The 26,946-nt window shown below is 47.3% G+C and overlaps 1 protein-coding gene across 2 annotated transcripts in view; it reads right to left on the bottom strand.

Annotated features, from left to right (window-relative positions):
* Window positions 1-26,946, bottom strand: part of MTUS2 (microtubule associated tumor suppressor candidate 2) — a 384,721-nt gene that overhangs the window by 82,734 nt on the left and 275,041 nt on the right. The gene's annotated exons all lie outside the window — the stretch shown is intronic.

Below are 26,946 nucleotides of genomic sequence, written 5' to 3'. Positions count from 1 at the left end.
TAGCCCCTACAGCTCAACCATGACTGGAGGCACAGACTGGCCACAGCTCTTAACTGGGAGTGTCCAAGTTGCAGCGTCCTCCTGTGACCAGAGTTGTGCTGGGTGGGTCTGGCAGGACAACAGCTAGGGAAGCCACAGGTAGAGCGGCTTGCAGAAGCACTCTTGGGTTTAACGTGCGTGTATATCACCCAGGGATCTTGTGAAAATACAGACTTTGATTCAGGGGGCCTGGGATGGTGCCTGATACTAAACATTTCCAAAGTTCCCAGGCAGTGCCAACGCTGGTGGTCTAGGGACTCGCCTTTTAGTAGCCAAGAGGACCTGGTCATGGAGGGAATAGAGATAAAAAGGGTCCCCACACGGAGGAAGAAGCAGGATGGCCCAAGGAACTGGAGGGAGGTCTCTGCGTGCTGAAGAAGAGGATTCGCATGAGTCAGAGATGAGAGCTGGGCAAAGACAGCAGACTGTCAGAATGACATGTGACAAGTGCAGTGTTCCGGGTGTAAAGTGGTTCTCGCTGAGGACGGACCCGGGGCCTATTTGCGGAGCGGGCAGCTGAAGTGGAGTAGTAAAATGTCTGGAATTCAGAAGGTCTGAGAATTGTAGGTTTAGTTGTCAGTTGTGGATGAAAGTGAAGTCACTCAGTTCTGTTTGACTCTTTGCAACCCCATGGACTGTAGCCTGCCAGGCTCCTCCATCTACGGAATTTTCCAGGCAAGGATACTAGAGTGGGTTGCCATTTCCTTCTGCAGGGGATGTTCCTGACCCAGGGATCGAACCTGGGTCTCCCGCACTGCAGGCAGACTCTTTACCATCTGAGCCCCAGGGAAGCTCAGCTGTGGGTGAAACCTACAGTAATTATGGGAGGAGTCGGGGTAGCAAAGACAGGCAGCTGACTGCAGGTCTCTGATGATCGGGGCTGGGGGTGGTGGTCATGAGGGGATTTCAGACCTCCCGGTGGCTGAGACTGGCAAGGTGGGGCAGAAGGCAGACACAGCCTCAGACTAGGGTGAAGTTTGAGATCTGGGTGAGAACACGAGAAAGAGTTGGTACGTGCACAGTTAAGAGCATTACTTGACAAGGAAATGCAGAGAAAATTCTAGAAAAAGGAAGATGTGGCTGTCCTAAAGCTCTTTACCTCCAGACAGGACAATGCTGGGCGTGGTTGATGTCCTAGAGTCTCCGTGTGATGAGGCAAAACTGGACGCCACTGAGGTCCCCCCCAGGCTCACCTGCTTCCCCCAGTTTCTTGCCCTCTTTCCCTAATGGTTCCTTCCTGAAAAGCACACCCTCGATAAATCCCACGCACCCCAGTCTCTGTCTCAGCTCTGCTGCTGGGGAGATGGACATAAGGTGGGAGGTCCCAGAAGTAGTCCTGGGAAGTCCAAGGACAGATTCTGGAGTGCATCACCCCCAAGCCCCAGTGATGATGGGGTGGGAGGAGCAGTGACAGTCCCCGGAATGCTACGGCTCACGTGCTGAGCTGGAAAAGGGTGCGTGTGCAGAGAGACACACAGGCGTGTGCATGGTCTCCGAATCTGCAAGGTCTGAAGGGACACAGATTCTGGGGCCATTCATCAGTTTCAGCGTGGTCCAGCAGTCCTGCCATTTCCCTTATTCCCTTATGGGCTTTCTTGGAGCAGAGTTCCCTATAATTCATGCACTCTGAGATCCCTGTCTCAGACTATGCTTTCAAGAAACTCAACCTGAGACACAGTCATAGAAGGGATGAAGTGGTCACACATGAAGAAGCAGGGCTGGCTTTTACACGATGGCCGTGGAGAACAGGAATGAACACAAACCATGGTTTGATGTGACTGGCCTCAGGCATCCTAACTGGATGGAGGTCCCAGACAGAGGCTGCCCACCTGACCCCCTGCCCCGGGGCCTGAGTGAGGGCTGCTTCAGGGTGAGTGAACAAGAAGGAAAACTAGTTCACTCCCTTGACACTGACCTAGCATCTCCCTGGAAACGTTTGATTTGGGGGACTGAAGACATGTGGCTCCCGTGTGCTATTTCTCCAGACACATTAGGAGAAAGTATTTTGACCAGAGACGCCGCAAGCAAGCCCTCCATACCACACTACCTACTGAGAATGTGGGGACCTGGATTCCTTCTTTGTGTTCCATGCAGGCATGATGGTGGCTACACAGACAACCCTTCCTGAATTTAACTTCATTTAAAAAGCGAATCTGTACCAGGCACAGTGTGACAGTCACAATCTTCAATCCTAATGTTACATTTTAAAAGGTATATTCCGAATTGTACGGCACTTTGTAATAATTCTTTCCATGCCATTAATTCATTCAACAGATGATTGATGGACCTAGAGATGATCATACTAGGTGGAATAAGCCAGAGAAAGACAAATATCATATGATATTACTTATATGTGAGATTAAAAAAAGGTCATAGTTTTTCCAGTGGTCATATATGGATGTGAGAATTGGACTATAAAGAAAGCTGAGCACCAAAGAATTGATGCTTTTGAACTGCGGTGTTGGAGAAGACTCTTGAGAGTCCCTTGGACTGCAAGGTGATCCAACCAGTCCGTCCTAAAGGAGATCAGTCCTGGGTGTTCACTGGAAGGACTGATGTTGAAGCTGAAACTTCAATACTTTGGCCACCTGATGTGAGGAGCTGACTCATTTGAAAAGACCCTGATGCTGGGAAAGATTGAAGGTAGGAGGAGAGGGGGACAACAGAGGATGAGATGGTTGGATGGCATCACCAACTTGATGGACATGGGTTTGGGTGGACTCTGGGAGTTGGTGATGGACAGGGAGGCCTGGCATGCTGTGGTTCATGGGGTTGCAAAGAGTCGGATACAACCGAGTGACTGAACTGAACTGAACTGAATTGAATGAACTTATTTCCAAAACAGAAAGACTCACAGACATAGAAAACAAAGTTATAGTTACCAAAGGGGAAAGAGGTTTAGGGTAAGGGATAAATTAGGAGGTTGGAATTAACATACATACCCTACTATACATAAAAGAGATAACCAATAAGGACCTATGGTATAAAAGCACAGAGAGCTAACTCTGTATTTTCTAATAACCTATAAGGGAAAAGAATCTGAAAAAGAATATACAGAAAATATAAAGTGAAAGTGAAAGTCGCTCAGTTGTGTCTGACTCATTGTGACCCAGTGGTCCATACAGTCCATGGAATTCTCCAGGCCATAATACTGGAGTGGGTAGCGTTTTCCTTCTCCAGGGAATCTTCCCAACCCAGGGATAGAACCCAGGTCTCCCACACTGGAGTCAGATTCTTTACCATCTGAGCCACAAGGGAAGTCCAAAAATAATGGAGTAGGTAGCAACTTCACTTTCACTTTTCACTTTCATGCACTGGAGAAGGAAATGGCAACCCACTCCAGTGTTCTTGCCTGGAGAATCCCAGGGACAGGGGAGCCTGGGAGGCTGCTGTCTATGGGGTCGCACAGAGTCGGACATGACTGAAGCGACTTAGCAGCAGCACCCTATCCCTTCTCCTGCAGATCTTCCTGACCCAGGAATCGAACTGGCATCTCCTGCACTGCCGCCGGATTCTTTACCAACTGAGCTATGAGCCCCACAGAATATATATAAGAAAAAATATATATATAAATATAATTACATATATTTACATACATTATATATATATTATATGGGGCTTCCCTGGTGGCTCGGACGGAACAAAATCTGCCTGCAATGCAGGAGACCTGGATTTGATCCCTGGGTTGTAAAGATCCCCTGGAGAAGAGAATGGCAACCTACTCCAGTATTCTTGCCTGGGTAATCCCATGGACAGAGGAGCCTGGCGGGCTAGTCTGTAGGGTTACAAAGACTCAGACATTGCAGGCACATTCTTTACCATCTGAGCCACCGGGGAAGCTCATATAAAAATAGACATTATATATATTCATATATATTATATATATTTTACACATTTTCTATAACTATAAAACTGAATCTCTGTTATACACCTAAAACATAAAATTGTGAGTCAACAATATTTTGATTAAAACATAAATTTAAATTTTTAAAGATTAAAACAAATATGAAGGCCTCCTATATATCAGGCATTATTCAGACTAAGCTAATTATGACTCTGGGATTTCTTTCCACACAGCATTTATCTATATAGATGAGATGCCAGAGAGCTGAAACATATAGACCAGGACTTATTAAACACACTAATTATATGTTCCCTGTGTTTGCATTATCTAGTGTTTTGAGAAGTGGTCCTCTTTCCTTCTTCGGATTATAAGCTCCCAGGTGATGCAAATCATGTGACTGTTCTTCTAAAGAGCCTTTCATCATATCTGGCAGTGTTCTCCCCCGGGACGTGACCGAGTGACATCCTCCCCACAGCCCAGCAGGAGCCCACAGAAATACACGTTCATTAGTCCACAAACAAGCGTCATTAGTTTCATGAAGCTTGGAAAGCAAGACTCCAAACCTGTATCATTGCAGGAGTCCTGGCTGGCTGGCAAGCATTTCACTTCCAATCCGACAGCATGAGAGATAGACCCAGACTTTTTTCTCCTTTTCTCGGTTGTCTGCTGTTGAATTTTGCAGGACAGCAGATGTAAAATGATCCGAAAGACATCATATTTTGGAAACATGACATGACAGTATTCCCCCAGCATAATGAATATATTAATGAATTCTGACAAAAAGAGTTATGTTCTGGTCTCCTTCAAATCGCCACTTAAGCAAAACGAGCAGCGTCCACAGAAGGGGCTGCTAGGTGGCAGGACAGCATGGCCCAGCGGACTGATACAGATACGGGTCTCGGGCATTCTGATTAATAATCCCGGCCCAGCCGTGCATCACCGCTAGGGATTTTCTTAATAAGGCAAAACTCAGCCTGATTCTCTGTGTGCCCTTGGAGCGAGGAGATCCCACCTTCTCATGGCACTGTTTGCAGCAACTCTGTTTCCAGCCAACATCTATTGCAACTCAAAACATCTTTTCAGATTCAATGTAAATGCATCTTACAAACCCATCACATCAATTGATTTGACTCATAAGCTATTCTTGATCTGCTTATGTATCCCTCTCCCTATAAATATTATAATTTGGGGCTCATTCTTCCTTACTCTTCCCTCCTTCCAGCAGTTTCTCTTTATTAAAAAAATGAAAGATTATTATCAAAACAACATTTGGTCTCTCCTTTCTGTCAGTAAAATGAAACTATGATTAAAATGATTAAAATCCTGTGCCCAGGAGCACATAGGCATTGAGTATGTAGCAGTGTCTATGAGATGTTAATCAGTTTAATTTATACATCATCACTGCTATGAGAAAAAGGAGGGGTGGGCAGACCAGATGCTGGGGGACCTTTATGATGAAAGTTCTACTAGGACAGACGGCTGAGGGTGAGACAATGGCCTTAGGCAAGATACATACAGACCTCAGATATGAACCTGTCCTCTTCAGTTCAAATTGAGACAAAAATCAAGAATGTGCCCATCAAAAATCATACAATAATGGAGCTAAACTCAAATTCTACTCAGATGTGATAGTTCAATAGAAGTGCTTCAAGGACAATGTGTCATAAAGCATTTCCTTCATTTTTAGCCCAATTCACAGTGTCTGCAAAGGTAGCATAATTATTTTTCAGTGTGAAGACAAAATGATCTGCCAGAGGAAAAGTCAGAATTGACCTTAATGATTATAAGCAATGAATCTGGCTCTTAGCTGTTTCGATAACTATGAAACCAAAATAAAGATTTAAATCCAAACTCCATGTGTGTAGACAGAGGCCAGACTCTGGACCCTAGAGAACAAAGTTTAGTCTGAGTATCCTTTCTGTTTGAGGAGATGGCAAAGGACTCCTCTGTTTAGAAAGCTCGGCGTGCCGCATTTTATCAAATGGCGCTCCTTGTACCCACAGAACGAAACAGGAAGTCATATAACACAACGAGAAGAGGACAAGGCCAGCCTTCCAGATGCACCAGTGAGGCCAGCCACTTCCCAGGAGCCTGGGAACCCTGAACGCCAACCCCGGGGGGATGCTGAGGTTGACAGCAGTCCTGAAATGAGTTGTGGCTTCTCCTTCTTGCTGCCTCCCAACCACAGGGGGTTTCTCGTCGGCTGGTGGAACTGCTGGAGCTGGGGACAATGCACCTTGGGCTCTGTGGGCAGGGGCTGTGCTGGGTCCTCGAAGTGGCGCAGCTGTGATGACGCAGGGCAGCACGACACGGTTCTGAGCTCCAGGAAACGACGCGTGGGGTGAAGCGGTGCCATCACCTTGTATGTGCTGTTGAATCTTTTCTTTTTTAAAATCTGAAGTGCAGTTGATTTACAATGTTGTGTACTTCCTGCTATACAGCGGAATGTATCGTTATACATGTATGTATAACTCTTTTTAAGACTCTTCCATTATGGTTTATCATAGGATATGGAATAGAGTTCTCTCTGCTGTACAGTAGGACCTGTTGTCTATCCATTCCATATCTAATAGCTTACACCTGCTAACCGCAACCTCCCATTCCATCCCTCCCCAACCCAACCCCCACCCCCACGGCAACTGCCAGTCTATTTTCTACGGCCCTGACTCTGCTTCTGTTTCATAGACAAGCTCATTTGGGCATATTTTAGACTCCACATACAAGTGAAGGGCTTCCCTGGCACCTCAGAAGGTAAAGAATCTGCCTGCAATGCAGGAGACCCAGGTTCAATCCCTGGGTCGGGAAGATCCCCTGGAGAAGGGAATGGCAATCCACTCCAGGATTCTTGCCTGGAGATTCCCATGGACAGAGGACTTTGTCAGGCTACAGCCCATGGGGTTGCAGAGTCGGACACGACTGAGCGACTTTCATACGAGTGATACCACACGGCATTTGTCTCTTCCTGACCTACTTTCCTTAGTATGATAGTCTTCAGTTGCACCTGTGTTACTGCAAATGGCATTCTTTCACTCTTTTTAATGGCTGAGCTGCATATGTGTACCACATCTTTATCCATCCATCTGCCAATAGACATTTAGGCTGCTTCCATGTCTTGGCTATTGTGAATAGTGCTGATAGAACACAGGGGTTACAAGCGCGATTTCTACATGGAACAGGCTAACAGGGTTTCTGCTTTCTACAGTGATAGCTGGAAATATCACTAGGAGAATTTTTAAATGCTGACTGCCATTGACAGGACCTGCCTTCCTTAGATTGTGGAAGGTACCATTTCAGTCTCAGTAAACAGCACTACCATCCACCCAGCTAAGCAATTTGAAGCCAAGCTCTCCCTAAACACTCTGCCTAAGAACTCCCACACCCTGTAGCCAATCCTTCACCCAGTCCTACTGGTGTCCCATCACAGAAGTATCTCCTACCTTGACCTGCTTCTCCTCTACCCCAGTGGGGTCTGGATGTCATTACCTCCTGCCTCATCACTCTATCAGACCCTTTGCTGGTCTCTTTGAATTCACTCCAACCTCTTGCCCATCCTTCAGTCAGTCTGTGCAAGATAACCTTTGTGGGCACACAAAACTGATGGCAATACCTTTCCCCCAAAGCTTAGCCTGCTTCCTGCTGCTCTGGGACAAGACTGCACTCATTAACCTGCTTCACCTGTTCTTGTCCCTGCTCAGCTCCCATCCTTCATGCTTAAGGTCCTACCAGGCTTCTCCCCACACAGACGACTTGGGCCAACATGCACGCTGCCTGCGATACTCATCCTTTCTCGTCCTCATCTACTGAACGGATCTTTCAGTTCTCAGCTCAGTCCTTTCCTCTTTACAAGCCATCTTTTCTCTCCCGTCCCATGAAAGCCAGCTCTGAGTCTGCCCTGCACAGGGAGCCTCGCCACTGGCCACCCGTGACAGTCCCAATTATCCACATATCTGTAAACTCAATCAGTATACATGTAAATTGTTACCTGCCTCCTCTCCAATTCCATCTCCAGGGATGGCCACCTTACCCAGCACATCAGAAGCCCTCAATAAATATCTGTGGACTGAGAACATGAAAACCTCAAGATTCCAGGGTTTTAAACCTTTAAACCCTTGGAGTGAGAAATCTACAGAGATGCAAGTGGCAAGACATTAGCAAAAGGCATGGTCCCCGAGCCCCTCCCCTTGGAGTTGAGGGACTAACCCATCAGAGAGAGCGAGTCTGCTATCCGTGTGGCTCTGAGCTTTGTTGACAGTCAGGGAGGAGCTGCTAAGCCTCGGTGACTTCTCAAATCTCTGCTATTTAGGAGACAGGCTTGTAGGAGTTATCTTCTTGCAGGGGAGAAGCTGGGCAGCTGGACCCAGTTGCTCAGGGATATGTACATTAATAAATGTAATATACATATATTAATAAATATAGGGAAAAAAATGAGTTCCCATTAAAATTTGCAAACAAACACAAAATGACAAAGACCAAACTTTAGTCAAACTTTAGGACTCCCCTGAGCCCACTTGATGACTTGGCCTCACCCTTGGGTCCTGTCCCCATCCTGCTGAGCCAGGGATTGAACCCAGGCCCCCTGCATTGGGAACTCAGAGTCTTAGCCACTGGACCACCAGAGAAGTCCCAACATCAGGACTCCTGCTCGCTGAAAGATGCTCGAGATCTTTAGTTGTGGCATGTGAGAAAAGATCTTCAGTGCCACAACTGAGATTCAGTGCAGCCAAATAAAAAAAAATTTCTTTTTAAAAGAATCCTGGTATCTTATCACCCTCCACATCTGATCAGATTCCTCATTCTCCACCCTCAACAACTGCTCACCCTGATCTGCCTTCAGCAAGAATCCCACCAAGCCAGTTTAGCAAGAATCCCTTGCCTCTTACATCTCCTCTTAGTAACTTCTCATCCACTGACCCCCACCCCCAACCCCCCCAGCACCCTGGTTCATTGGTGCTAAACCCCAGCTGTCTCTGCTCTACTTGGAGTCGAGCCCTGTCTCTTCTCCCTCCTGTGACGGTCATGACAGCTATCACAAGTCCCGAGTAAAGCTCCTTACTGTTTTACACATGTCAGAGCAAGCTTTTCTCTCTAATAAAAAGAAAGATTTTATCCACTGAGGGTCCTGCACCTTGATGTGTTCATTCATCCATTTGTTTATCCCAAGCATCCTAAGTGGGTCGTGCTTTCAGCCTTCCCACATTTAGTGGGGACCTCTTGTGATAACAAGCTTCTTCATAAACGTTGTCCACGCACTGGAATGGGGTCCTCTGTTTGGGACAGAGGCAGGCAGAGTTCACCTTTCCCAGTGTGGGAGGGTACTAAGAAGGGCTGGATCAGAAAGCTGATCAAATAACCATGTCTCTCTCCCAGTGGGTAAGACTCTTTCCCCTCTTTGGGCAAACCTCACATCGTGCTGGGATGGTGTTCTGGGTGCTAATGACTCTGTCACTGACTTGGCACATGGCAGCTCCATCCAGCCGTCCATCTGTCCCTAAGCTGGGGTGACAGGACAAATGGCCACCAGGGGAAGGAGGGCTCCAATGACGCCAGGCACTAAAGACTTTGGTGCTGGGGAACACGGTGGGGAAGGCCCTGCTCAGTGTGCGTGATGGGGCAGAGGGGCGGAAGGAATGCTCTAGCCCCCTTTTGGATGGGAAGAGGAGGACCAGGAAGAAAGGGGCTGTAGAAAGAAGCAACTGGGACCTTCTCGTCTGTCCCTGCCATCTCTGCTTCCCACCCCTTCTCTGCCTGGGCGTTTGGGCAGCGACTAATTCAGTGATCCGTGGCAGGAGGCTGCCCCAAGCCCCCTCCTCAGACAACAGGGACAGGCCAGAGGAGCTCTCTGCGGGGCCCCTGGGAGAACGAAACCAGAATTGGTGTGACCAGACCATAAAAGAATATGAGTTGGGATAGTATTTTGGAAGAATCACCTTGTATTTCTTACAACTCATGACACCTTTTCAACCTGCCTTACGATGCTCCTGAGACTTTATCTCATCCTACAGCCCAGAAGCCAGGGTTGCTCTTATTCCCTGAGGGACACCAGTGCCCCAGCAATGTGACCAGCACCCAAAATCACTGCAGATGGTGACCAAGGCCATGAAATTAAAAGACACTTATCCTTGGAAGAAAAGTTATGACCAGCCTAGACAGCATATTAAAAAGCAGAGACATCACTTTGTCAACAAAGGTCTGTGGTTTTTCCAGGTGTAATCTACGGATGTGAGAATTGGACCATAGAGAAAGCTGAACACCGAAGAATTGATGCTTTTGAACTGTGGTGTTGGAGAAGACTCTTGAGAGTCCCTTGGACTGCAAGGAGATCCAACCAGTCCATCCTAAAGGAAATCAGTCCTGGGTGTTCATTGGAAGGATTGATGTTGAAGCTGAAACTCCAATACTGTGGCCACCTGATGTGAAGAGCTGACTCATTTGAAAAGACCCTGCTGCTTTTGGGCATCAGGGAAAGATTGAAGGCAGGAGGAGAAGGGGATGACAGAGGATGAGATGATTGGATGGCATCACCAACTCGATGGATATGAGTTTGAGTAAACTCCAGGAGCTGGTGATGGACAGGGAGCCCTGGCGTGCTGCAGTCCATGGGGTCGCAAAGACTCGGACACAACTGAGCGACTGAACTGAACTGAACTGACACTTAGATGTTTACAGGCCGTCAGTACTATCTGAATAGAAGGTGTAGTCTCTTTTCAGCTAGGAATCACAGTCTCAGGCGAAGTGGCTAAAATGCAGACAGGCTGGACACGGGAGTTGGGGCAGGGCACTGCTGGCTAGGCCCTGAGGCTGGGACCTGCCACGTCTGAACAATTTCCAGGCGCTGGCTGTCTTTGGCAGCTGTGGCTAGACAGGTCCCAAGTACGCAAGCTGCTGTCAGAACTGAAGATAAGAGAAACAAACCACACAGAGCAGGAGCCTCAGGCTTTGTTTCAACCCTGTTGCTCTTGGGGGCTCCAGACTGTTAGTGATAATGGTTTAGTTGCTAAGTTGTGTCCATCGCTTGCGACTCCATGGACTGTAGCCTGCCAGGCTCCTCTGTCCATGGGACTTTCCAAGAATGCCGAAGTGGTTTGCCATTTCCTTCTCCAGGGGATCTACCTGACCCAGTGATCAAACCCAGGTCTCCTGCACTGCAGGCAGATTCTTTACAGTCTGAGCTACAGTCTGGGAAGCCCCCAGACTGTTAGAAGAGGTGGGAATCCAGAACACAAGTTTGGGCCGAGCACTTCTCCTGCACTATCTGGACATCCTCCCTATGTGCGGACACAGCGGCCAGCGTGTGAACAGAACACATGTGCTTCTGCATCAGAAGCTTCCAGAGAGAATGTAACAAATCAGACCCTGGGCTAGAGAAAGCTGGTGTTTTTCTCCTGATTATAATCCTGATTGTATCAGAAATTTCAGCTAATGTCACAAGTTCAATGAGCACAGGGTTTCCCCTGCACTTGGATAAGGAAATAGAATGAACTCAATATGACTTGCGTGCACGCATGCATCAGTCGCTCAGTCGTGTCCAACTCTTTGCGACCCAATGGACTGTGGCTAGTGGACAGGGAGGCCTGGCGTGCTGCAGTCCATGGGGTCGCAAAGCCTTCTCTGTCCATGGGATTCTCCCAGCAAGAATACTGGAGTGCGTTGCCATGCCCTTATCCAGGGGATCTTGCCAACCCAGGCATCGAACCCATGTATCTTATGTCTCCTGCATTGGCAAGTGGGTTCTTTAGCACTAGAGCCATCTGAATTTGGTTTCATTATTAAAAAAAGTTTCTTCCTGTGGAAGAGAAGAGTATCATTTTGGCTGTAATATTTCCCCTTGCTAGCCTCCTCTCACAAAATATATTCTTCCAAAGAGGATGCTTTATAAATACACACAGATTTTTTTTTCCTCCCTTTCTTTGGGGATTCTGCTGTGGTGCACCAAAAAAGGATTCATTAGCTAAAAAGAATTTTTCAAAATGTAACCCCATGCCAGGTTTAATTATAGACAATATAGGTCAACTTATTTTAAATAGGCCCCAAAGTGGTTCTCCCTGAACTATTTTGTATTTTCACATGAGTCTGTTTCCCTGTTCCTGAGAACAGGAGGACAGCTAGAAGCAGACGAGTGCTTCCTGTCTGTGAGGAGCCTGTGGACAGTTTCCAGGAATGGTAACAAGCAGATGGAAATAGAAGATGCTGACTCTGCGGGGACTGGGTCTCCTTTTCAGCAGACCAGGAGGGTGAGCCCCTTCTTCAGTGAGGCCCACACCCATGCGGTATCTCCTATGCTCCCGTGTGCATGCCTTCTGATGGACTCTGAAATCACAGGGCTGGTTCCCACTCCCCAAGGAGGTGAGGGGAGATGGCAGGCTGGAGTGGCAGGAACGCAAAAACCCAGAGCCCAGGACAAGACACCTGCCCTGTGTGGACACGCATGTTATTCAAATCCGAAGTCAGCCAGGTGAGCCGCAGTTCGAGAAGGGTCATTCACTCGGTTTCTGCCTTGGCTCTCCAGGGCCGCCCACTCCCTCCCACTGCAGGGCCTCCAGGCTTGATTCCAGGTCACCCCAGCTGCCCCCAAGAGCTGGGATTAAGATGGAGTGGAAACGGACATCACTTTCTTGAGGTGCTCACATCTATTGTAAAATATTGTTTTTGCTAAGCTGGCTGTTAAAGATACTGCACAAAGCCTTCCACAAGGGTGAAAAATACACACATATTATACACTCAATTTTCATGTCATTTGAACTTAGGTTTGCCATTTGCCATGACTGATTCTTTAACAAGACCAGCCAATGAAATTAAAAGTCACAGTTCCAAGAACATAATTATCATTTTCAAATACGTCTTTGTGTTCAGAGCCAGACGCCATGCCGCAAGGTCCTCTGATAGACACACAGCAATCCTCATCTCCTACCACGCTCCCCACCCCCACGTGGCCCAGAGCTGGATTTATTCTCACTTCTCTTGCTCGAATCACTGTGTCGCTGTCTCCCCTCCCACCTGTCCCTCGGCCAGCCACGGGTCTCCTGCCTGAGCCTCACTTTTTCCAGGAAGCCTCTCCACTCCCTTCCTGCACACTCCGAGACCTTATCAGCAATCAATCACACGCTGACTTGTATTTTCTCCCGGTGCCACGTGTTCATCTGATCTCACACAAATAAGGCCAACTCTGGAAGGAAGGGCACAGTGTTTTATACCCCAGGAGAGTCTCTTTGGACCCAGACCATGAAGGTCCCCAGCAGGCACTCTGCCACTTCCTTTGAAAAGTCAGACAGTGTGTTCCAGCTGCTGGTGTCAACAGCACCAGTTCTATTTAAACTACTGGACATTTTCAGAGGATGTCTCAAAGGCATCTCAAACTCCACCTGTCTGAGAACTGGGTCCATGAACCTCCGAGGAGCCCACTGGTCCCGTCTTCCATCTCAGTGTGGTGGTGGAAGTTGCTCTGTTGTGTCCGACTCTCTGCAACCCCATGGACTGTAGCCCGCCAGGCTCCTCTCTCCATGGGATTCTCCAGGCAAAAACACTGGACTGGGTTGCCATTCCCTTCTCCGGGGGATCTTCCTGACCCAGGGATCAAACCTGGGTTTCCTGCACTGCAGGCAGACTCTTTATCATTTGAGCCACCAGGGAACCAGCCACCAGGGAACTCCATCTCAGTGAGTGGGACCCTATTCATCTCATCCCCCAGCCCAGCCCTGGCAGCCCCCTTTTTCCTCACCAACCCTTATTCCAACACATCACCAATCCTACCCAACTTACCTCCAAAACACCTCTCCCACCATCACGGACATCTCTCCATCCCTACATTCATTACACTGGTCCAAGCCACCACCATCCACGCCTGGATGGACCACAGCCTTATCTTCCTATCTGGTCTCCCTGCCCGTCTGCTTTTGAAACCTGAGTCTGCCCAGATCACCCTCCACACAAGGGCTTCCTTCTGCTCCTCCACAAGGAACAGGCGTCCTCTCACTTCTTTTTTTTTTTTTGTCCCCTCACTTCTTAGGAGGCCCTGCAAGGTCTGGCCTATCAACCAGCTCCCCAGCCTAGGGGTCTATCGACCCCTACCCCAACTAAGTGAGCATGCATATCCCCTCTTGCCACTGTGATTTTTCATGCAGCCCACTTCCTCTAGCACACCTGCTGCCCTCGTGCTCCTGACCTCTCCACCTCTTTCTTCTCAGAGCCCACATCCCGGAGCACTGAGATGAGGTCGCAGCCTCCAACCCTGCTTTTTCTCTTTAAAAGACTTGCTCAATCCCTGCGCTGGAGCCCCATCTCCACGAGGGCACAGACCGCGTCTGTTCCGCCCTCTGGTGTATTCCCAGCCCTGAGCGTGGTTTCTAGTCTAGAGCAGGCACTTGACTTGAGGATTATTTTCTGAATAAACAGGCAAGTGGTAGAGTCTCCAGAACACTTCCGTGGGTATCCCTTAGCTCACCCTCAGAGCAGTCTCCGTCTCCAGGCGAGGAGACTGAAAGAGAGGGTCCGTGGCCCTCCCAGATCACGGAGCTGGTGAGGCAGACTGAAGCGGGTTTCTGAACCCAGTTCTCTGCTTAGTCCACACGGTGTTTTCTCACTTTATTGTACGAAGTATCATCCCACATATAAGCTCCTAGGAGGCAGCGGAACGAAGCGATGAAGTCTGAACGACCTTGCCCTTGGGTCAGACTCCAACCTGGCTCTGGGTCACTTGTGTGACTTCAGGCAAAATGGCTCTTCTCTCTAGGTCCCAGCAGTGCCCATCCACAGGGCTGTGGCAAGAATTAACCAGGAGTAGCAGTGGTAAGCCCCTGCCAAGTGCTTGGCACTCGGTAAGATACACAAACCTCAGCTAATAACAAGGAATGATAAACAGTACCTGAGCCTTTCTTACTTGCAGTAGCTCTAACTCACTCCCCTAGGCTGGCAGACAATTTTGTGCAGTGTACCCACGTCACGAAATGCTGACTGCAGCCATGAAATTAAAAGACGCTTGCTCCTTGGAAGAAAAGCTATGACAAACCTAGGCAGCATATTAAAAAGCAGAGACATTACTTTGCCAACTGGCCTGTATAGTCAAAGCTGTGGTTTTTCCAGGTGTAATCTACGGATGTGAGAGTTGGACCATAAAGAAGGCTGAAGGCTGAAGAATTGATGCTTTTGAACTGTGGTCCTGGAGAAGACTCTTGAGAGGCCCTTGGACCTCAAGGAGATCAAACCAGTCCACCCTAAAGGAAATCAATACTGAATATTCATTGGAAGGACTGATGCTGAAGCTCCAATACTTTGGCCTGATGCAAAGAGCCTACTCATTAGAAAAGACCCTGATGCTGGGAAAGATTGAAAGTGGGAGGAGAAGGGGACAACAGAGGACAAAATGGTTGGATGGCATCACTGACTCAATGGACATGAGTTTGAGCAAGCTCCAGGAGATGGTGAATAACAGGGGAGCCTAGCGTGCTGCAGTCCATGGGATTGCAGAGAGTCACAGACACAATTGAGTGACTGAATAACAAGTCTAAGCTCTATGCTCTAAGCTCTATCTTCCCTGGTGGCTCAGAGGTTAAAGTGTCTGCCTCCAATGCGGGAGACCCAGGTTTGATCCCTGGGTTGGGAAGATCCCCTGGAGAAGGAAATGGTAACCCACTCCAGTATTCTTGCCTGGAGAATCCCACGGATGAAGATGCCTGGTAGGCTACAGTCCACAGGGTCGCAAAGAGTCGGACACGACTGAGCGACTTCACTTACTTCACTTAAGCTCTACGCTATAAGCACAGACAGCTTCTGATTATGTAACATCAAATCCTTTTGCTTCATTGTGTTAGGAATTTAGCTCTTCTTTGCTTGCCCCAGATGCAAACTTGCTCCTCACCCTGGCTAGTCTACATTATATACCCCAGGTTTTTTCTGGCACAGAGCTTTCTCTCTTCCTCAACTCTAGGACTGCCTGTGTCTCAGGAGAAGCCGAGAAATCTGCCCCTTGAGGTCCCCAGCTATAGATTCCAGGCTCAGGAAGGATTCTAGTCAGCTATGGAGTCCAATCTGGGTTGTTTTACCTCTTTATTCCTTGGCTAATTTTAGTCCTAAAATCAATGCAGATTTTCCTAGAAGGGAATAAAAACCAGGCGGCCAGGGCTGTTCCCAGGCAGGCATGGGCTCTGCGGCAGCTAAACTAACCTGCTTCTTCTTTGCTGAGAGAAGCACTCTGTGAAGCTCCCTTCCTCTATCAGAACAACCTAACTACAGTAAGTCCCCTACATATGAACCTTCAGTTGCAAACTTGTGAAGATGCGAACGTCTGTTTGCACGTCCAATCACGTAGGTTGGTTCACGAGTCTGGCGTGCACTGCCCTGTGCATGCGTCTTCTGCAAGTGATTGTGCTTTTGTGTGTTTCACTGTACAGTATAAAATACAGCTGGACAGCATCTTTATTTCAAGCCCAGGATGTCCAGAAGCAAGGGGAAAAGCAGTGGTGACGTACAGTTCAGAACTCTAGAGCCGACTGTTAGCTGGGGACCTAGGCTAACTTTGTTGGTCTTATGAACAAACTGGACTGATGAAGGTGCTCTCAGCATGGAACTCATCTGTATGAAGAGGACTCACCCTACTGCAAATAGAAATTAAAGATTGAGACCACCAACATGGGACAGCTCACTAGCAAGGCCAAAGTCCAAGCCGCGGAGAAGCGAGTCCGGTGCGGGGAGCCCCCTTTCTCTTGCGAACTCCCCCACTTTAAACTCTGTTATCTTTAAAGCAAGTGCTACTATATGTAGCTTGAAATCACAATACAAACTCAGAGAACGGGTGAGTTCATGGCCTGAGACTGTTCTCCAGTATCATCTGAGATTCGTGGCTACCCACATCAGGACCCGTGCTAGCCACTCTGATGCCAGCATGACTGTGTCCCCTAAGCCCCTCTCTCTCCCTGGCCATGGGACAGGGGTATCCCGGGATCCGGGTGACCGGTTGCCCTTGTGTTTCTTCCTGTTGTGAGAGGTGGTGTGGAACACAAGGGCAAAGAACGCTGGTTGAGAGTCAGATGCCTTCAAATCCTGGCTGCACTGTGCAGCCTTAGCTACTAAGCCTTTCTCATCTCCAGTTTTCCATCTGTGAAAAGGAGACTGCCTCACGTACAGGGTGGTTTTTACAGTGCCAGGGCCTCATCTGGAGGCTAGAACACATTACCAGCTCAAAAAACACAAATTCCACCATTCCGTCTTATTTTCAGTCATAACAACAACAAAAAGACTGTTACAGATATGAACATCAAAAATTCAAGTCATCACAAGTATACTTTTCCTGTTCTCTGCCTGCCCTTCATCTCTACTTGGTGCCTCTGATTTTCCTCAGTTTGGAGAAATGTTGTCTTGTGGCTTTTAGGTTAAAAACCATTGTTGTTGTTGTTCAGTTGCTCAGTCGTGTCCACTCTTTGCGACCCCATGGACTGCAGCACACCAGGCTTCCCTGTCCTTCACTAGCTCCCGGAGTTTGCTCAAACTCATGTCCATTGAGCTGGTGTTGCCATGATTTCTCAATTTAGGATGGCAGAAATCAGCCACTTTCCAGCTGAAGGCCCCCTCTCCTGGGTTTTCTTCTCTCCCATGCTACCCGGCTTGATTCCAAGCGGGTCCTGGTGCGGCTGGGCTGGGTGGCCCCAGGCTCTCCTTGCACATGCTCTGGGGCTGGCAGCCTCTGACCGTGACTCATCTGGAAGGCCTCTGGTGTCTCCTTTCACCTCACACCTGCTGTGTGCACAACCACGCATGCCGTAAGGGCTGTGGTCCCGGCCCTGTCCTCACGGCGTCTGCACTGCGGCTCTGGTCGTCACGTCTACGCCGATCTCCCGCTCCATCTCCTGCGGGTGGTGTTCTCCACACCCTAGAGCTGCCAGGGCACTATCCTGCCCTCCCCCTTCCATCCACCTCTGCTCTATCACCCGCAGTCCACCGTGGCTCGAAGGTCAGGAAGGTCTGTGACCATCAGGAGTCCACGTGAGATGAGCAAGGCAAAGAGCTCCATCACCCTTTCGTCAACGTTGTTTAATCGCTCAGTCGTGTCTGACTCTTTGGGGATCCCCATGGACGGCAGCCCCCCAAGACTCCTCTGTCCATGGGATTCTCCAGGCAAGAATACTGGAGTGGGTTGCCATGCCCTTCCCCAGGGGATCTTCCTGACCCAAGGATCAAACCCATGTCTCCTGCATTGGCAGGCGGCGCCTCTACCACTGTGCCACCAGGGAAGCCCTCCCCCCGCCATCATCCTGAGACCCACTGAATTCTGGGGGCTCCACTGAGTTTTATCTCCCCTCCTGGACTCATCCTGAAGCAGGTGCAAATTTAGTAAGCCTGATCTGCCAATTCTTCCGGTACTCTCTTCCCTTCCCAGCTTGGATAATATCCCTTTAACTGAGGAAGACCAGGAGCCTAAGAGATTCATTTCTACTCAGATTAACTGTCCTTTTCAAAGCTTTCTCTGCCTCTTGGGCTTTTCAGGCTGAAGGTGAGAATCTGAGTCCTTATTAGCTCCGAGGCTGAGCTACAGCGAGTAGTGTCTTGTGCTGGGTGGACCAAGACTCAGGCTGGGCCGGAGTACGTGGATATGACGTACTGCAAATCGACATTCTACACACTGTCCCACTACAAATATAACCTATTCCTGCGAAGAAGTGAGAACGCACCTCATCAAACACTAGCTATATCTGCCTTTCCTGAATGCAAACTAGTACAGCCACTCTGGAGAACAGTGTGGAGATTCCTTAAAAAATTGCAAATAGAACTACCTTATGACCCAGCAATCCCACTGCTGGGCATACACACCGAGGAAACCAGAATTGAAAGAGACACATGTACCCCAATGTTCATCGCAGCACTGTTTATAATAGCTAGGACATGGAAACAACCTAGATGTCCATCAGCAGATGAATGGATAAGAAAGCTGTGGTACATATACACAATGGAGTATTACTCAGCCGTTAAAAAGAATTCATTTGAATCAGTTCTGATGAGATGGATGAAACTGGAGCCAATTATACAGAGTGAAGTAAGCCAGAAAGAAAAACACCAATACAGTATACTAACACATATATATGGAATTTAGGAAGATGGCAATGACGACCCTGTATGCAAGACAGGGAAAGAGACACAGATGTGTATAATGGACTTTTGGACTCAGAGGGAGAGGGAGAGGGTGGGATGATTTGGGAGAATGACATTCTATCATGTATACTATCATGTAAGAATTGAATTGCCAGTCTATGTCTGATGCAGGATACAGCATGCTTGGAGCTGGTGCATGGGGATGACCCAGAGAGATGTTATAGGGAGGGAGGTGGGAGGGGGGTTCATGTTTGGGAACGCATGTAAGAATTAAAGATTTTAAAATTAAAAAAAAAAAAAAAGACCCAAAGGACAATAAGAAAATGACATATGGATTGCAATTTTTAAACATTTACTTTAAAAATTAACATATAATAACACTGTGTTGTGTGTGCACGTGTTTTTTTGTGTGTACAAGTCTATAAATGTGACAGGATGCATAGGTTTCTGTAACCACCACCACAACTAGAATACAGAACAGTTCCATTGCTTCAAAAACCTCCCTTTACCTACCGGACAGCACAGGGTTCTGCGGCAGCCTGGACGGGAGGGGCGTTTAGGGGAGAACTGTCGCTGTTGTTCAGCCTCTAGGTCAGGTCCGACTCTGTGACCGCATGGACTGCAGCACGCCAGGCTTCCCTGTCCTTCACCATCTCCCAGAGCTTGCTCAAACGCATGTCCATCGAGTCAACGGTGCCATCCAACCATCGCATCCTGCCCTCAATCTTTCCCAGTGTAAAAGTCTTTTCCAATGATTAGCGCTCTCCACTGGGGGAGAATGGATACATATATATGTATGGCTGAGTTCATTGCTGTTCACCTGTAACTATCACAACACTGTTAATCAGCTATGCTGCTAAGTCACTTCAGTCTGAAGTGACTCTGTGCGACCCCATAGACGGCAGCCCACCAGGCTCCCTTGTCCCTGGGATTCTCCAGGCAAGAACTCTGGAGTGGGTTGCCATTTCCTTCTCCAAGGCATGAAAGTGAAAAGTCAAAGTGAAGTCACTCAGTTGTGTCCGACTCCCAGCAACCCCATGGACTGCAGTCCACCAGTCTCCTCCGTCCATGGGATTTTCCAGGCAAGAGTACTGGAGTGGGGTGGCATTGCCTTCTCCATTAATCAGCTATACTCCAATATAAAATAAAAATGTGTTTAAAAAAATCTCCCTTTGTACACCCTTCTCACATCCCTGACCCCTGGCAACTACTAGTCTGTTCTCCATTGCTATGGTTTTGCTTTTTGGAAGATCTCACAGAATCAAAGAGCACGCCATCTCGAGTGTAGCTTCTTGAACTCAGCATAAAGCGTTTGCAAATCACGCGAGCTGTTACGTGCTTCAACAGATCATTCCTTTTAAATACCTGTGAGATCTGTGGTGATTTCCCCTCTTTCATTCCTGATGCTGCTAAGTTTGTCTTTTTGTTTGCCAGACTTCCATTTATCAATTTTGTTGACTGTTTCAAAGAAACAGCTATCAGTTCCATTGATTCTATTATTTTTCTGTTTTCAGTATCACTAATTTCTCCCATCTTTATTTCCTTCTGTTTTCTTGCCTTGAGGTTATTTTTGTGCTATGCTGTACCTATGATACAGGCTACAAACATATTCTTCTTCTAGTGTCTTGAGGCAGAAGCTTACTGATTTAAATCTTTTGTTTTTTCTGAGTTTTTAATACTAAAATATCATTTTAGGCATGATGTTAGCCATGCTGCACAAATTTCTAAATGTTGCAATTTCATTTTTTTTTTTTTCATTTCAGTTTAAAATTTTCCCTTGAGACTTCTTTTTGAAACTCGGGTTATTTAGCATATGTCATTTAACTTCCAAATGGTTAAAGATTTTCCTGTTACCCTTCTCTTATTGACTTTTGTCTAATTTCATCAAGGTCAGATAACACATTTTGTATGATTCTAACTACTTAAAATGTGTAAATTTTATGACCCTAAATACTTTCTATCTTTGCGAATGTTCCATGCACACTGAAAAGAATGTATATTCTGCCGTTGTTGGGTGCAGCATTTTATATACATCTACAAGTTCTCATTGGTTAATGATGTTATTCACTTCTTCTTTATCTTTGCTAGTCTTCTGTCGACTGCTTCTGCTTATTACTGAGAGAGGAGGTGTTGAAATCTCCCAGGCATACTCTTATGTCGGTCGTCTTCTCCTTTCAGTTCTGTTTTTGTCTGGTGGGTTTTACAGCTCTATTGTTAGACAGACACATTGAAGCCTGTTATATGTCCTTGGTAAATTAACCCTTTTACATTGTATAACGTCCCTCTTACCCTTGGTAATTTGCTCTAAAGTCTACCTCGTCTGCTATCAACACAGCCACTCCATGACTTTTGATTTGTGGTTCCATGTTCCATCCTTCTATTGATACTTTTAACCTGCATCTTTCTGTATTTTAAGCAAAATTCTTGTTGACAGCAGACAGCTGAGTCATGTTTTTTAATCCATGTTTCCATACATACCCTGACCATTTTTTTAAAGATTTTTTTGATGTGGACCATTTCCAAAGTCTTTGGTGTATTTGTTATGATACTGCTTCTGCTTTTTGATTTTTTGGGTTTTTTTAGCCCTGAAGCATGTGGGATCTTAGACCCCTGACCAGGGATCAAACCCACATCCTCTGCGTTGCAAGATGGATCCTTAACCACTGGACCAGCAGGGAAGTTCGTTGGTGCTTTGCAAATGTTAGGAGGGATATTTGACTGGATTTATTATTTATTTCATTATTCTTAGATTACCAGGTGTTAAATAGTTGACTGTGGTGTTGGAGAAGACTCTGGAGAATCCCTTGGACTGCAAGGAGATCCAACAAGTCCATTCTAAAGGAGATCAGTCCTGGGTGCTCACTGGAAAGACTGATGCTAAAGCTGAAACTCCAATATTTTGGCCACCTCATGCAAAGAGTTGAGTCATTGGAAAAGACTGATGCTGGGAGGGATTGGGGGCAAGAGGAGAAGGGGACGATAGAGGATGAGATGGCTGGATGGCATCACTGACTCGATGGGCATGAGTTTGGATAAACTCCGGGAGTTGGTGATGGACAGGGAGGCCTGGCGTGCTGCGATTCATGGGGTCGCAAAGAGTCGGACACGACTGAGCGACTGAACTGAAATGAAATAGTTGATAAACGAAGTAATAAGCAAAATGACTGATCAAGGCAACTTGAGTTAGCTATATAATGGGCATCAAAACACCTGCACCGGAAGTTTAATATGAGGATTAAATGAGATGATGCACATAAAATATAAAGGGCAGAACGGTGTCCAGGACACACTGGGTATTTACAACTAATTTTCCCCTAAATCCTGGAGGCTTTTCAGCAGATTTTTCAAAAGATTAAAGTGACAAGGTTCTCTGTACTGGAACAACTGAGCAATTCCTGAATGTAAAGTCACTGGATCCAAACAGTCAGCCTAAAATATCAATAATTTGTTCAGTCGCTCAGTCGTGTCCTACTCTTCGTGACCCCAAGGACTGCAGCACACCAGGCTTCCCTGTCCTTCACTATCTCCTGGAGTTTGTGCAAACTTAACTCATGTCCATCGAGTCGATGATGTCATCCAACCATCTCATCCTAACTACCTTCATGTTTTTTATGTCTCTTGGAGAACTGATCCCTTCATTCATAATGTGGTCTCCTCTTTATCTGTGATGATCTTATTCTGAAGTCTGCTTTGCCTAAGATTATAAAATTATAGCTATTCCAACTTTCTTTGGATTAGTGCTAGCATGGGATATCTTTCTCCATCCCTTTACTTTGGCAAGAGTCTTTATACTTATTTATTTTTAAAACTTATTGTCTTACATTGGAGTACAGTGGATTAACAGCGTTGCAATAGTGTCAGATGCACAGCAGAACAACTCAGCCATACATATCCATGTATCCATTCTCCCTCAAACTCCCCTCGCATCCAGGCTGCTACTTAACATGGAGCACAGCGTTTTTATATTTAAATAGGTTTTCTTTTTCTTTTTTAAAAATATAAATTCATATATTTAATTGGAGGCTAATTACTTTACAATACTGTATTGGTTTTGCCATACATTGACATGAGTCCACCACGGGCGTACACGTGTTCCCCATCCTGAACGCCCTCTCCCACCTCCCTCCCCATCCCATCCCCCTGGGTCATCCCAGTGCACCCGCCCCGAGCATCCTGTATCGTGCATGGAACCTAGACTGGCGATTTGTTTCACATATGATAGTATACATGTTTCAATGCCATTCTCCCAAATCATCCCACCCTCGCCCTCTCCCACAGAGTCCAAAAGACTGTTCAGTACATCTGTGTCTCTTTCACTGTCTCGCATACAGGGTTATCGTTACCATCTTTCTAAATTCCATATATATGCGTTAGTATACTGTACTGGTGTTTTTCTTTCTGGCTTACTTCACTCTGTATAACAGGCTTCAGTTTCATTCACCTCATTACATTAGAACTGATTTAAATGTATTCTTTTTAACGGCTGAGTAATACTCCATTGTGTATATGTACCACAGCTTTCTTATCCATTCATCTGCTGATGGACATCTAGGTTGCTTCCATGTCCTGGCTATTATAAACAGTGCTGCGATGAACATTGGGGTACACGTGTCTCTTTCAATTCTGGTTTCCTCGGTGTGTATGCCCAGCAGTGGCATTGCTGGGTCATAAGGCAGTTCTATTTCCAGTTTTTTAAGGAATCTCCACACTGTTCTCCATAGTGGCTGTACTAGTTTACATTCCCACCAACACTATAAGAGGGTTCCCTTTTCTCCACACCCTCTCCAGCATTTATTGCTTGTAGACTTTTGGATCGCAGCCATTCTGACTGGCGTGAAATGGTACCTCATTGTGGTTTTGATTTACATTTCTCTGATAATGAGTGATGTTGAGCATCTTTTCATGTGTTTGTTAGCCATCTGTATGTCTTCTTTGGAGAAATGTCTATTTAGTTCTTTGGCCCATTTTTTGATTGGGTCGTTTATTTTTCTGGAATTGAGCTGCAGGAGTTCCTTGAATATTTTTGAGATTAGTTGTTTGTCAGTTGCTTCATTTGCTATTATTTTCTCCCATTCTGAAGGCTGTCTTTTCACCTTGCTTATAGTTTCCTTTGTTGTGCAGAAGCTTTTAATTTTAATTAGGTCCCATTTGTTTACTTTTGCTTTTATTTCCAATATTCTGGGAGGGGGGTCATAGAGGATCCTGCTGTGATTTATGTCGGAGAGTGTTTTGCCTATGTTCTCCTCTAGGAGTTTTATAGTTTCTGGTCTTACGTTTAGATCTTTAATCTATTAAATAGGTTTTCTTGTGGATAACATATAGTTATATTAAAAAAAAACCTTTTTGACTATCTCTGTCTTTTAAGTAGTGTGTTTAGACCACTCACATTTCATGTGATTATGGTTCTGGCTGGATTAATATCTTTATAACTTTTCTATGCATTGCACTGGGGCTTCCTAGGTAGCACTAGAGGGAAAGAACTTGCTTGCCGATACAGGGGACATGGATTCGATCCCTGGGTCGGGAAGATCCCCTGGAAAAGGGAATGGCAACCCACTCCAGTATTCTTGCCTGGAGAATCCCATAGACAGAGGAGCCTGGCGGGCTGCAGTGGATAGGGTCCCATGGACAGAGGAGCCTGGCGAGCTGCAGTGGATAGGGTCCCATGGACAGAGGAGCCTGGTGGGCTGCAGTGGATAGGGTCCCATGGACAGAGGAGCCTGGCGGGCTGCAGTGGATAGGGTCCCATGGACAGGGGAGCCTGGCGGGCTGCAGTGGATAGGGTCCCATGGACAGGGGAGCCTGGCGGGCTGCAATGGATAGGGTCCCATGGACAGGGGAGCCTGGCGGGCTGCAGTGGATAGGGTCCCATGGACAGTGGGCCTGGCGGGCTGCAGTGGATAGGGTCCCATGGACAGGGGAGCCTGGCGGGCTGCAGTGGATAGGGTCCCATGGACAGGGGGCCTGGCGGGCTGAGTGGGTAGGGTCCCATGGACAGGGGAGCCTGGCAGGCTGAGTGGGTAGGGTCCCATGGACAGGGAGCCTGGCGCATGGACAGGGAGCCTGGCGGGCTGAGTGGGTAGGGTCCCATGGACAGGGAGCCTGGCGCATGGACAGGGAGCCTGGTGGGCTGAGTGGGTAGGGTCCCATGGACAGGGGAGCCTGGCGCATGGACAGAGGAGCCTGGTGGGCTGCAGTGGGTAGGGTCCCATGGACAGGGGGCCTGGCGGGCTGAGTGGGTAGGGTCCCATGGACAGGGGGCCTGGCGGGCTGAGTGGGTAGGGTCCCATGGACAGGGGGCCTGGCGCATGGACAGGGGGCCTGGCGGGCTGAGTGGGTAGGGTCCCATGGACAGGGGAGCCTGGCGGGCTGCAGTGGGTAGGGTCCCATGGACAGGGGGCCTGGCGCATGGACAGGGGGCCTGGCGGGCTGAGTGGGTAGGGTCCCCCAGAGTCAAACACGACTAAAGCTACAACGTGCATGCCCTGCGTTTATTCTCCATTTCCCGTCCTCTGCTTCTGCCTCCTGCGAGCTTGTAAAATAGATGCACTGCAGTTCTTTCACGCTGAAACAATAATGGGGGCATACTCCTGAAGAGAAATTTGAGAAGTGATACCCCCTCTGCCTATTCTGTCAGCACAGTTTTTATGATGCCTCTGTTTTAAGGAGAACACTGCCATGTTACAGAGTCAGTGTTTTTCAGGTTTAAATATTTCTCCTTCTGTTCCTGGTGGCGCAGACATCATGAGCCTTTATAATCTCTAGGGACTGAATTACCGACATAGATTGTTGGACTCTCAATATGTAATTGCTTTCATGAATGATCTCCTAGTCAAGCTGCTTGTAGCGTATGACATCAATCTTATTGCTGTCTTAGTACTTTGATTGTCAGGAATAAAATGAACAATGAAAGCAGTTGTGTGATTTTAATTTCAAACCTAGCATCACTGACGTGTGTGCAACAGGCAGGTTTGCAATTCGCACTTTAGCGAACGAGGGGAGGCAAGCAGCACCTGCTTTTGTAAAACACTCTGGAATTTAAGGTAATCCTTGGCCAGCACTCCTCTCAGAGCACAGATTTCATTTCCAGCCAATGCCCTGTAGATGTCACCATTGCCATTTCTGATGAGGAAAAGCACCAGCTTCACCACAAGCTTGTTCAGTCGCTCAGCCGTGTCCGACTCTTTGCAACCAAATGGACAGCAGCACGCCAGGCTTCTCTGTCCATCACCAACTCCCAGAGCTTGCTCAAACTCATGTCATCAAGTCAGCGATTCCACCCAACCATCTCATCCTCTGTCGTCCCCTCTCCTCCCACCTTTAATCTTTCCCAGCATCAGGGTCTTTTCCAATGAGTTGCCTCTTTGCATCAGGTGGCCAAAGTACTGGAGCTTCAGTTTCAGCATCAATCCTTCCAATGAATAATCAGGGTTGATTTCCTTTAGGATTGACTGGTTTGATCTCCTTTCCGTCCAAGGGATTCTCAAGAGTCTTTAACAGCACCACAATTTGAAATTATCAGTTCTTTGGTGCTGGATCTTCTTTATGGTTCAACCCTTACATCTATACATGACTACCGGAAAAACCATAGCTTTGACTAGATGGACCTTTGTCAGCAAAATGATGCCTGTTTTTTATTATACTGTCTAGATTTGTCATAGTTTGTCTTCCAAGGAACAAGCGTCTTTTAATTTCATGGCTGCAGTCACTATACTCAGTGATTTTGGAGTCCACGGTGATGGAGGCCAAACCTGTTGAACCATTTGGTTGTTAAGGAACCAGGGGAGTCTGCTTGTTCTGACCCATTTACAGATGCTCCTCTGAAAGTGCCAAACTCTGGATACTTTCTCATTCTGTATCATTCTCATCTACTGTCTGGTACCTGGTTTTACAGTTCACTCCCTCTTTCAGAAACTCCTCTCTCATTTGGCTTCTTCGAGGAGGGACTCTCCTGTTCGCACTGACCTTTCTCCTCATCGCCTGTGTTT

The sequence above is a fragment of the Capra hircus genome, chromosome 12, assembly GCF_001704415.2.
Source record: "Capra hircus breed San Clemente chromosome 12, ASM170441v1, whole genome shotgun sequence".
NCBI classification, from domain to species: Eukaryota; Metazoa; Chordata; class Mammalia; order Artiodactyla; family Bovidae; genus Capra; species Capra hircus.
Note: the sequence above shows the minus strand (reverse complement) of the source record. Positions and strands in the feature narration are given on the sequence as shown.